We start from the raw sequence: 11,951 nt of genomic DNA, 5'->3' as shown, positions 1-11,951 counted from the left end.
TGCATGGAGAAATAAGTCTGGAAGGTACCACAAGACTTGTCTCTGGGTGATAACTCTGGGAGACTTTTATCCTTTTGCTTTAACTTGTCTGTATTTTTGAAGTTTCCCACAATGAACATGTATTACTTGTATAACAATTATATATTTATATCTGCCTGTCATGTATTTATCCATCTACTTATCTTTCATTACTAACACTCTCATGCACTCACAGAATCCTTCCAAGCGAAATAGTCCCAGGGTACCTTCACTTCTTGTAGGCCCAAGGCTAGGACCTACTCCCTAAAAGCCCTGGCAGGGATGAGGATAGACAATAATAAAACCATATATTTATATGGTATTTAATACTCTTCATAGAGCACACCTCCATATCCATTGATCCATTCAACCTCAAACCCCTCTGATTGATAAGCAATCTGAGGCTCAGAAACTTGTTACAAGGAGCTTGTCCAAGGTCTCATAGCTAATAACTCATGAGGCTGTGACTAGCACTCATAGGCCTGATACCTGGTCCAGTAGAAGTTTCTAGAATGTAAGATCCATAAGGACAGCACTGTTTGCCTGTCTTCTTCTCCAAGCACTTGTATCTCCAGCTCTTAGAATGGTTCCTGGCATAAGAGTAGGTGATCAGTACATTTGAACTGAATGAATGGACAAAAGCAAGCTCCTCCCTAGAAGCATTTTCTGCTACCAGGAACATTTTTGCTTAAACCAAGCCATTGTGCTTTGCAGAAGGCAAAAGAGCTGCTGATGGGGTCCCACTCTCTTCTCAATCTCCGTCCTTCCAGAAATTGCTCCTCGGGGGCACCACACCCCCAGGCAAAGGATAGCTAATTTCTAGGGCTGGCCTCTCACATCACCCACAAAGAGGCACCTATATGGATGGTTCAAGGTGAGAAGGGAAAGAGTTCCTTGTCCAAAAATAGTGCCACCCAGCAAAAAGATCCAAGGTCAAGGGGAGGGCAGGTTCTGCTGATGGGTGGGCTTGTCAAGCACAGAATTATTTATTTGGTTCTGGGACAAGGAACAGGGCACATTAAGAAATACCGACACAGAGAGAAGACAACAGCAAGGTGGATGGAGAAGGGTCTCAGTTCAGGACAAGAGAAATGCAGAAAATGTGCAAAAAGTAAGTCAAGAAGGAAGACTTGTTAAAACAAATGGGAAAGAGGAAGTGGGGTGGGGTAGGCAGAAGACACTCTCACCCCTGCCTGTCACCCTAGAACTCCCAGTTCTCACATCCTCTCCTAAAGATATCCCCCATCCCCCACACAGGTGACACCTTCCCGCCAGGCCTTTTGGTCACTGCTCCCAGAGGAAAGGCTTTGTACAGAGGGGAAGGGCTGCCAACCCAGGTCTCCTTTTCAAGTGCAAACTCACAGAAGCTTTAAAGCTACCCCTTGCCTAGCCTGGAGGGTAGGGATGTGGCCACTCTCAGCGGCCAGAAGGACTGGTTCTTGGGAATCCAGGAAGCCAGCTGAGAAATTGGAGAAGATGAGGGAGGCCAGGGGCCTCTGAGCACTGGGGTCAGGGAGCAGAGCCCTGGGGACCCTGTAGGATTTCACACTTCTTTTCCCCAGCCTTTTCCACACACGCCAGGATGGGGAGGGGAAGCTTAAGGATTATGGGCCAATCAAGTATGGGTAATAAAGTTGCCTTAAAAAGAAAAGCTCACACGACTGTCTTAAGGACCATTCCTAGCTAACTTGCTAAACAAGGAGAGGAGTACAATTTGATAGCAAAAGATTTTGAGGAATCACACATTTCTGTGTTGGGTACAGCCACGTGTATTCTGGGAAAAGAAGTCTTCCGGGCCTTTGAGCTGTATGGGAGGGGAGTTGAGAGAGTGTTTTATTTCTTTTTCAACATTTCATACTTCTGCATTCTAAGGTTCACAGCATTAGTAGCCACCAGGTACAACCCAGGATATCAGTCGTGTAGCTGAACCTAAGAATTAATGCACTTTGTCAGTTACCAATGCTCCTATTTTCATACTTCTTAACAAAGACCTCTCTCAAAATCCACTCCCAACTGGGAGCAAAATGTTCATTTTCAGCTTAGAATACATAAGAATTTTCCATCAGTGGGGTGGGTTTGGGGAGTATCCGTCATAAAGTTGGTGAACAATGAAAATTACTGCATTTTCAGAGTTTGCTCCTCTGAAACCGGAAATGTGAACAGAGCTGACTTAGTGCTAATACTTTCTCTTACTCCTGTAAGAAAGAGGAAAGACTGTGCTCAAGGTAGCAGTGATGTGCGAAAACCACAGTAGAGGTTTTGTGAAGAAGAGCAATTGTGGCTTTTGCACAAGTTATTCCTAAACCTAGCCGGGGGACAGCATATGACACTTTTCAAAGTAGCTTCTGGACTGGTATTTCACTGAAATGAAGAAGATCTTTGAGCAAAGCCGGAAAGCCAAAAATCTATGTTTCATGACCCCTTCAGGAAAGTACTAGTTGCATGTGGAACATTCTAGAACAGCAGGCTCAAACCGTGGCCTGGAACAACTGTAGGCCTTTTTTGGGTGGGAGGGGGGAGGCAGGGAAAATCTAATTCCCAATAAAGGTTTCTGATCGTTTTCCACTCTCTCTCCCCACCCCCTCACCTGGTTCTGTAGCTCTTCTTTAGCCGCCTCCTCTAGCACAGGGGATCTAACTCAATAGCTGGGAAAAAGGAATTAGGGAAAAAGAGGAGAAAAATTAATGTCAAGCTCAGGAAGTCCAGAACATTTTTAACTCAAAAGTTGCCTGCAAATATAATCTGCATCATGTACCTATTGTAGTGGGAGGGCACATAAGTATGTCATACACCTACATATAGCCCTGGAAAAATTCCTCAGAGTAAATATTATTTTTAAACTAATCTATATTTGGCTAAGAAGAAAAGAAGAGAGAATGTTTACCAGGTAAACAGAAGGGTATCACTAATGAGTAAGGAAGTGAGTAGGAGGAGCAAAGAAATGGCCTGATGGAATAGAACAAATTTCTTCTCTCCCTCATGGGGTTCCTTGGGCTGGTTTAAGCCCCTATAGAATAAACTAGGAATGTTTTAAATAGCTAACTCTTCTAAACAGCATCAGGCCCAGACAGATTCATGAATGAATTCTTTCAAACTTTCAAGGAACAGACAATTTTGATACTTTTTAAAATGTTCTAGAACAGTGAAAAATAAGAAAAGGTTTCCAGGGCCGGCCCGGTGGTGCAGCGGTTAAGTGCGCACGTTCCGCTTCTCAGTGGCCTGGGGTTCGCTGGTTTGGATCCTGGGTGCGGACATGGCACCGCTTGGCACGCCATGCTGTGGTAGGTGTCCCACATAAAAAGTAGAGGAAGATGGGTATGGATGTTAGCTCCGGGCCAGGCTTCCTCAGCAAAAAGAGGAGGACTGGCAGTAGCTAGCTCAGGGCTAATCTTCCTCCTCAAAAAAAAAATAAGAAAAGTTTCCCATTTTTTAACCAAAGCCAGCATAATATTGCTATCAAATTCTGACAAAGAAAGAGCTTAACTTTACACCTCCGGGAATTAGGAAAAGAACAAACTAAGTTCAAAGTTAGCAGAAGGAAGGAAATAACAAAGATTAGAGTAGAAATAAATGAAATAGGAAATCAATACCAAAAATTAACAAAACTAAGTCGATGTTTTGGAAAGATAAACAAAATAGATGAACTCTTAGCTAGACTAACTAAGAAAGAGAGAAGCGTCAAATAAAATCAGAAATGAAAGAAGGGACATTACAACTGATACCACAGGGGGAAAAAAAAGGATCATAAGAGTCTACTATGAAGAATTAAACATCAACAAACTCTATAACTTAGAAGAAATGGATAAATTCCTAGAAATGTATCACCTACTAAGACTGAATCATGAGGAAATAGAAAATCTGAACAGACCAATATGAGTAAGAAGATTGAATCAGTAATCCAAAACCTCCCAACAAAGAAAAGCTCAGAACCAGATGGTTTCACTGGTCAATTCTACCAAACATTTTAGAAGAATTATTACCATTAATTCTCAACTCTTCTATAAAGTTAAAGAGAAGGGAACACTTTCAAACTCATTTTATGAGGCCAGAATAATAATACCTGATACCAAAGCCAGACAAAGACACCACAAGAAAAGAAAACTACAGGCCAATATCCCTAAAGAGATAGACGCAAAAATCCTCAATGAAATACTAGTAAACCGAACCCAACAGCACACTAAAAAGATCAGACACCAGGACCAAGTGAGATTTATCCCTAGGATGGAAGGATGGTTGAACATATGAAAGTCAATCAATGTGATACACCACATTAACAAAATAAAAAATGAAAATCACATGATCATCTCAATGAATGCAGAAAAAGCATTTGACAAATTTCAACACCTTTTCATATTGAAACCCCTCAACAAACTAGGAATAGAAGGAAGATACCTCAACATAATAAAGCCCATATACGACAAGCCCACAGCTAGCATCACACTCATTGGTGGAAAGCTGAAAGCTTTTCCTCTGAGCTCAGGAACAAGGCAAGGATGCCCATTCTTGCCACTCCTATTCAACATAGAACTGGAAGTTCTAGCCAGAGTAATTAGGACAGAAAATAAACAAAGTCAACCAAATTAGAAAAGAAGTTAAATTGTCCCTGTTTGCAGATGACATGGGCTAATATATAGAAAACCCTAAAGATTCCATTAAAAAAAACTGTTAGAACTAATAAGCAAATTCAGTAAAGTTACAAGACGCAAAATCAACTTACAAAAATTAGTTGCGTTTCTGTACACTAACAACAAACTATCTGAAAAGGCAATTAGAAAAACAACCCCATTTATAATAGCACCAAAAACAATAAAATACTTAGAAATAAATGTAAATAAGGAAGTAAAATTTGTCTACTCAAAACTACAAAACATTGATGAAAAAAATTAAACAAGACAAACAAATGGCAGAACATTGCATGCTCATGGATCGAAAAAGACTTAATAATGTTAAAAAGCTTGTACTACTCAAAGTGTTCTACAGATTCAAAGCATCCCTATCATAATCCCAACAGAATTATGTACAAAAAAATTCTAAATATCATACGGAACCACAAAGGACCCTGAATAACCAAAACAATCACAAGAAAGAAGAACAAAGCTGGAGGCCTCATACTGTTTGATTTCAAAATATATTACAAAGCTGCAATAATCAAAACAGTATGATACTGGCATAAAGACAAACATATAGACCAATGGAACTGAATAGAGAGCCTAGAAGTAAATCCACGTGCATACTGTCAACGATCTTTGACAAGGGTGCCAAGAATTCACAATAGGGAAAGGATAGTCTCTTCAAGAAACGATGCTGGGAAAACTGGGTATCCATAGGCAAATGAATGAAATTGGACCCTTATTTTACACCACACACAAAAATCAACTCAAAGTCGTTTCGAGACTTAAACATAAGACCTGAAACTGTAAAACTCCTAGAAGAACACATAAGAGAGAAGCTTCAAGAGATTGGTCTTGGTAATGATTTCCTGGATATGACACCAAAAGCGGCAACAAAAACAAAATAGACAAGTGGGACTACATCAAACTAAAAAGCATCTGCACAGCAAAGGAAGCCATCAACAGAAAGAAAAGGCAACCTACATAATAGGAGAAAATATTTGCAAAGCATATATCTGATAAGCGGTTAATATCCAAAATATATAAGGAACTCATGCAGCTCAATAGTAAGAAAACTAACAACTCGGTTTAAAAATGAGCTCAGGACTTGAATAGACATTTCTCCGAAGAAGACGTACAAATGGCCAACAGGTATAAGATAAAATGCTCAGTGTCACTAATCATCAGGGAAATGCAAATCAAAACCACAATGAGACATTGCCTCACACCTGTCGTGATTGCTGTTATCAAAAAAACAAAAGACAGCAAGTGTTGATGAGGATGTGGAGAAATTGGAGCCCTTGCACATGTTGATAGGAATGCAAAATGGTGCAGCCACTATGGAAAACAGTATGGAGGTTACTCAAAAAATTAAAAATAGAACTACCATGTGATCCAGCTATCCCATTTCTGGGTATTTATCCAAAAGAATTGAAATCAGGATCTCAAAAAGATATTAGCAATATCATTCATTGCAGCAAGAGTGAAGATGTGGAAACAAATGTCCATCAACAGATAATTGGCTAAAGAAAATGTAGTATATACATACAACGGGATACTATTCAGCCTTTAAAAAGAAATTAATTCTGCAATACGGAACAACGTGGATGAACCTTGAGGAAATTATGCTGAATGAAATAAGTCAGTCACAGGCAGATACTGCATGATTCCGCTTTTATAAGATGTGTAAAATAGTCAAATCAAAGAGTGGAATGGTGTTTGCCAGGGGCTGGGGGAAGGGGAAATGGGGAGTTCCTAATCAACGGGCGTGAAGTTTCAGTTAAGCAAGATGAATAAGCTCTAGAGATCTGCTGTGCAACGTTGCACCTATGCTCACAATAATGCACACTTAAAAACTTGTCAAGAGGGTGACAAATGTTAGGTGTTCTTAAGACAGTAAAATAAAAATTAAAAACCTGACAAAGAGGATGAAAAATTTAACTGCCTGTTAGTCTCATACATAAATATTTATTGAAACTATGGTAAGTAAAATATCAGTAAATGAAATCTGGCAGTATGTTAATGTACTAATATCTTCACCAAAAGGGACCCATTCAAGTAATGCAAGAATGGTTTCATGTCAGAAAATCTATAATCGAATTCACTTTAGGAACAGAACAAAGAAAAAACACTACTGTGATAAATGGTGAAAAAGCAAAAAAATTCATCAATTCCTGATAATGCTTTTAGAAGAGGAAGAATAGTGACATTCTTCATTCATAAGATAAATTTGTATTTCAGTCTTACTGTCTCTATATGCTTGGGCATGTCACATACTCTTTGTGCCTCAGTTTGCTAATATTTTAAATAAGGATAATAATATACACTTCTCAGCGTCATGAGGAGTCAATAATATCTACGTAAAGTGCTATCACACGACACCCAATGGCTCCCACCCTCTTACTACCTTATTTTCTCACCTGTGTAGCACTCATTAACAACTGTGGGGAGCGCACTAAGGGAAGCAATATATGTGTTTGTCAGTTTTCCTGTTTTTTCATTGGCACTAGTGGATGTAGAATGTTTTTACTGATGCTCTAGCTTGTGTTTGTTCATACCTGGTCTTGCAAACCAAGTAACACTCTTTCTGACCACCCCTCCAGGCTAACTCCTAGACCCCCGCTAAAGGAAGATTGTCCCGATTGACTTCATTGGTTGCATTAACTCAGTGGTTCCCGGCCCTGGTTGCACATTAGAATTACCTGAGCGGCTTCCCCACAGGATTCTGTTGGGTAGCTAGAATTGCAAACTGGTGCAGTAGTCATTTCACTCCAAGTCACAAATGCTTTTACTACCTGTAGACGAATTGACATATATGTCATTTGATTCTGAAATTAGCTTTGATTCATTACTAAAAATTAACTGAATGACTCCATAATACCCTAAAAGACTATTCAATAGAGTGAAAGCACTTTCAGAAAGAAAGAGAATTTAAAAGAGGGCAGAGAGCGAGTAACAAAATCTTGGTGGAATCTCAAAATTAGGTAAACGAGAAAGGAAAAGCAAGGAGGAGTCAAAAGAATAGAGTCAGAGTGGGGCAGTGTCATAGAAACCAAAGAGGGAAAAAGATGCAAGGAGGATTAATTAAGATCAACCTTCCTGCTTCCCCTCAAGTACCACACATCTCCCCACACAGGGAAGGATGTTTCTGGGCTAATTGACTTGGCCTGACCCTCAGAACAGAGCCACACTGCCTAGCCTCAAATCCTAACTCCACCATTCTCCGAGCACACGTGTTGGACAAGTTACTAAACTCGCTGTGCCTTCAACTCATCACCTGCAAAATGAGGACAACGAGAGTCTCTGCTCCTAGGGCTGTTGTGAGGCCTCAACAGGCCACCAAGAACAGCACCTGGAAAACAGTATGGATTATGTTGAGTGTTAGCTATTGTTATTTCAAATACCCCGATGGTAGTTCCTCATAGCACCATGCAGTCCCCTTCTGGATCATTTGTCCAGTTGTCTCCTTACAATTTCTTTTGGCGATTGATAAAATCAGGTCCACCAGGATCATCTCCCTTATGAATAACTCAGAGTCAATTGATTTGGGACCTTCATTACATCTGCAAAATCCCTTCACCTTTGCCATATGATGTAACCTCACCATGGCAGTGATATCCTAGCATATTGACAGATCCTGCTTACATGCAAGGAGAGGGCATTATGCAAGACATGCACACCAGGGCATAGGAATCTCGGAGACCATCTTAAATTCTGCCAACCACAGTGAGTTTTTGATTGATCTCTCTCCCCCTAGATCATAAAGTCCACAACGGCAGGGACCATTTCTGTTTTGTGGAGTGAATGAATAAAGAAAAAATGACAGAGAACGAAGGAAAAAGAGTTGGGGATATACGTGCTTTGTTCACCAAAAGACGTACCACTATGTTCAAGAAGCTGAGCGAGCCCTTACAACTTCACAAAAAGTTGTGGAAAGCTGTAAAGCATATAATTCAGGTGGGCGTCGGGCCTGAACCCCTCTTTGGTGTTGTCATGTTACCAGAGGCAATGGGGGAGCTGCCTGGGGCCTCTGCTAGTCCGAGCAGTTCCCAAACCGCAAGTTCTCCACACACCCAGCCAGCTCCTTGCCAGCATCCGGAACCTAACACCTGGCACTCTTAACACAGGGGCACCATCTGATCTCGACTGTTTATGAAGAGATCAAGGGCATCCTGAGTGAAGGAAGGAGGGGCAGAAGTGGCATCTAAGGCCAAACCTAAGAACTTCAGAGAACAAATTCAATACCTCACTTTGAGTGTACCCAGGCTTTGTTGCTTGGCGTGTATGAAATTTTGCAGTTGCTAGATGGTCTGAACTGGACATCACTCTATTGTCCCGCCATTCAGCTGCCCTATTCCTCTCCCAGCAACGGAGCTCCTGTTCGGGGCCAGGACCCAGGAAGGGCCCTAGGGCTTCAGTATTTTTGATAACACCTTTATTGAGATATAATTCCCATACCATATGATTCACCCGTTTAAAGTGTATAGTTTGATGGTTTTTAGTATATTCACAGAGTTGCACAACCATCACCACTATCTAATTCTAGAGCATCCCCTTTAGCAGTCATGCCCCATTTCTCCCCCTAACCCTCCCCCACTCAGTTTTGACTAATGTGGCACCCTACCCCCAAGGTCTCTCCCAGTCTTGTGCCACATCACTGAGCTCTGGTTAGAAGACCAAGGTTCTGGTGCTGGCTGTGCTCCTGACCAGTTCTGTGACTGTGTGGCCTTCCCTTTCTGGGTTTTTTAGATGTAAAATGAGGGGGCTGGACCATGAAATGTTCCCTGAGGGATTTGCTGTTCTTATGCTCTACCCAGACTATTGCTGTAAGCAAGGCATTAACTTAGGCCAGCAGCCCAGCATCCTTATTTCCTCCATTATGCCTCCACTTTCAGGCACCTCACCTGCAATATCTTCTTCTCCTTTCACACCTCCTTCACACCCCTCCCTTCAAGAGCCAACCCCAGCTGGCTGTACCTCCTCTGGGTAGCCCCATAGGGCTCTCTCTTTTATCTAAACTCCTATTGCAGCTGAATCGTCTACCACGTAACTTGGCCCCCTTACACGTAGAAAATCTGTGCTTCTTGTGGATAACTAGGGAATGGTATCAAAGATTTTCGCTGCATCTCACATTGCCATCCTCTTTCTCCACCCAATGCCTTGTACTGCTCCATTTTTGCAATTCTTTCATGTTTGACACCCGGTAAGATATCGCAATACTTCAGAACTTGGAGTGAGAGTGGGCAGGAAACAGGATGGCACTAACATGGTTTGGGGACTGTTTATATGGCCAGGCCATGCAAAGGATTTGATACGCTTTATTTCACTGGAGGCTCCCAGCAGCAGCTTGTGAGGTAGATTGGGAACGAGGAAGGGTCAAGTGACCTGGCCAAGCTGGAAAGCAGCACAAAGCAGGTGACAATCCAAGTCTGTGTGGTTCCTGCGTCTGTGCTTCCACGTCTATGCTATGATGGCTCTCACTACAGTAGGAGATGCTGGAGGAGACATAGTCAGATAATATCCAAATTCCTTCTGGAACTAATGGGTGTTGAGCTCACTCACGACAGAGAGCAGAGCCATCACACCCAGTGCAAAGTTGGGCACCCAGTAGTCCCTCAGCTCCTGCTTGCTCAGCCCCAGGGCGATGTGTTAAGATACTGAGTTACCAGGGCAGGTCTGTGGGAGGGTGTGGCCACCCCCTGGATCTCGGTGGTAAAAAGTTTATCTCAAAGAGGCTTAATTTCTGTAAAGAATTCATTTTCAATTAGCTGGAGATTTCTTTCAAATTGTTCTTAAACCCATTTTATTCTTTTCACAGAAAGCTCTACATTTTAGATTGCTTCACCCACCATTGCCTGTTGGAGCTCTGGTTTTCTGATGAGAAAAGTGATAAGTGTTCATTGTGGGAAACTTTAAAATGCAGAAAAATATAAAGAAGGAAACAAAAAGCACCCGCAACCCAAAGATAACCACTGATAACATTTTGGAGTATTTCCTTCTAGGCTCACTGGTTTGCACGCTCTCTCTCGATAAAGAAATAAATAGACATACGTTATGCATCAGTGGATTCATACCGAGTATATAACTTTATGCTCGCTTTTCCCCCTGAACATTGTGTGCGGGTGGGCATTTTTCTATTTAAGTTGTTTCCAGATTTGTCCCTATTAGGAACTGATTTTGTAAATAAGTTGATTGAAGCACTGGCTCTCAGATGCACACTCCATATCTATCAAGTACCAAAAGCTAATAAGCAAATGAAAACTGCTCCAGAGCTCAGAGGGTGGCAGAGGAATTTGGAGGTTGTGGTAGCCTTGGTGCTCTCTTCCATTCATGTGGCTCTTTATGACGTAGCACCATGCACTGGCACGGAACTGTTTCTTGTCTCCTCAACAAGCACTAAGTATTAAGCTTCTTTGGTGCTTTGTGCCTTCACTCCTTATATTCCAATAAATAATTGCTGGATTGATTCAAATGTATCTGTGAGATTCTTTTGGTCAATGTAGTCAGCAGTCCCCACAAAAATATTTTGGTGAACCTAGTGATCCACTTGATGATCTGTGGGGACCAGGGAAAGCTCTAAGTGGCAAATCTTAGCCACAAAGGTCATCTTCCTTCCCAGGAAGAGGAGGCACCATCTTGCACCAACATGCTCCATTTCTCTTTTCTCACTTCAGGCCCACCAGCATCAGGCTGAAATCAGGGGCTTCCAGTGGTTCCTTGTCCTCCTTGAGGCTTGGCTTTCTGAAACCATGCTGGCAGGCACACATGAGAATGGGTTGCACCATGGCCTCGGTTTAGAGGAGCATACAGGAATGAAGCCGGTGGCTCTGTTCTGGGGTGACTCAGAGTTTCTCTGGGCCTACTCACTGAGGGCCAAGAGCCCAGCTGAGCCCCTCTTCCAGGCAAGCCTTTTAGGATGAAGAATTGCTCACCGCATTGAGATTCTCAGTTTCTGGAAGATTGGGTTAGGCAAGGGAAAAAAACCAACTCATGCTTTCAGCCTGGGAACTTAACTTTATAAAAATTGGACAGAAACCCCTCTTTTAAAGAAAATTTTGAAGAAATGTTATTTAATGATATTGCAAAAAAAAGAAAAGTGAAATAAAATTACTCATAAACTAACCTTTCTAGCATAACCATTATTATTATATTTCCTTCTAGTCTTTTCTTCATATGAAATTTTTCATGGTTGTGATTATGGAACCTATATAATGTTTGTATCCTGCTTTTTTCACTTAGCTGTTTTTCAGCTTTATTGAGGGATAACTGACAACATTGTAAGCTATTGAAAGTGTGCATCGTGATGGTTTGGTATATGCATAC

This window comes from Equus przewalskii, chromosome X (genome assembly GCF_037783145.1).
Source record: "Equus przewalskii isolate Varuska chromosome X, EquPr2, whole genome shotgun sequence".
NCBI lineage: Eukaryota > Metazoa > Chordata > Mammalia > Perissodactyla > Equidae > Equus > Equus przewalskii.
Note: the sequence above shows the minus strand (reverse complement) of the source record.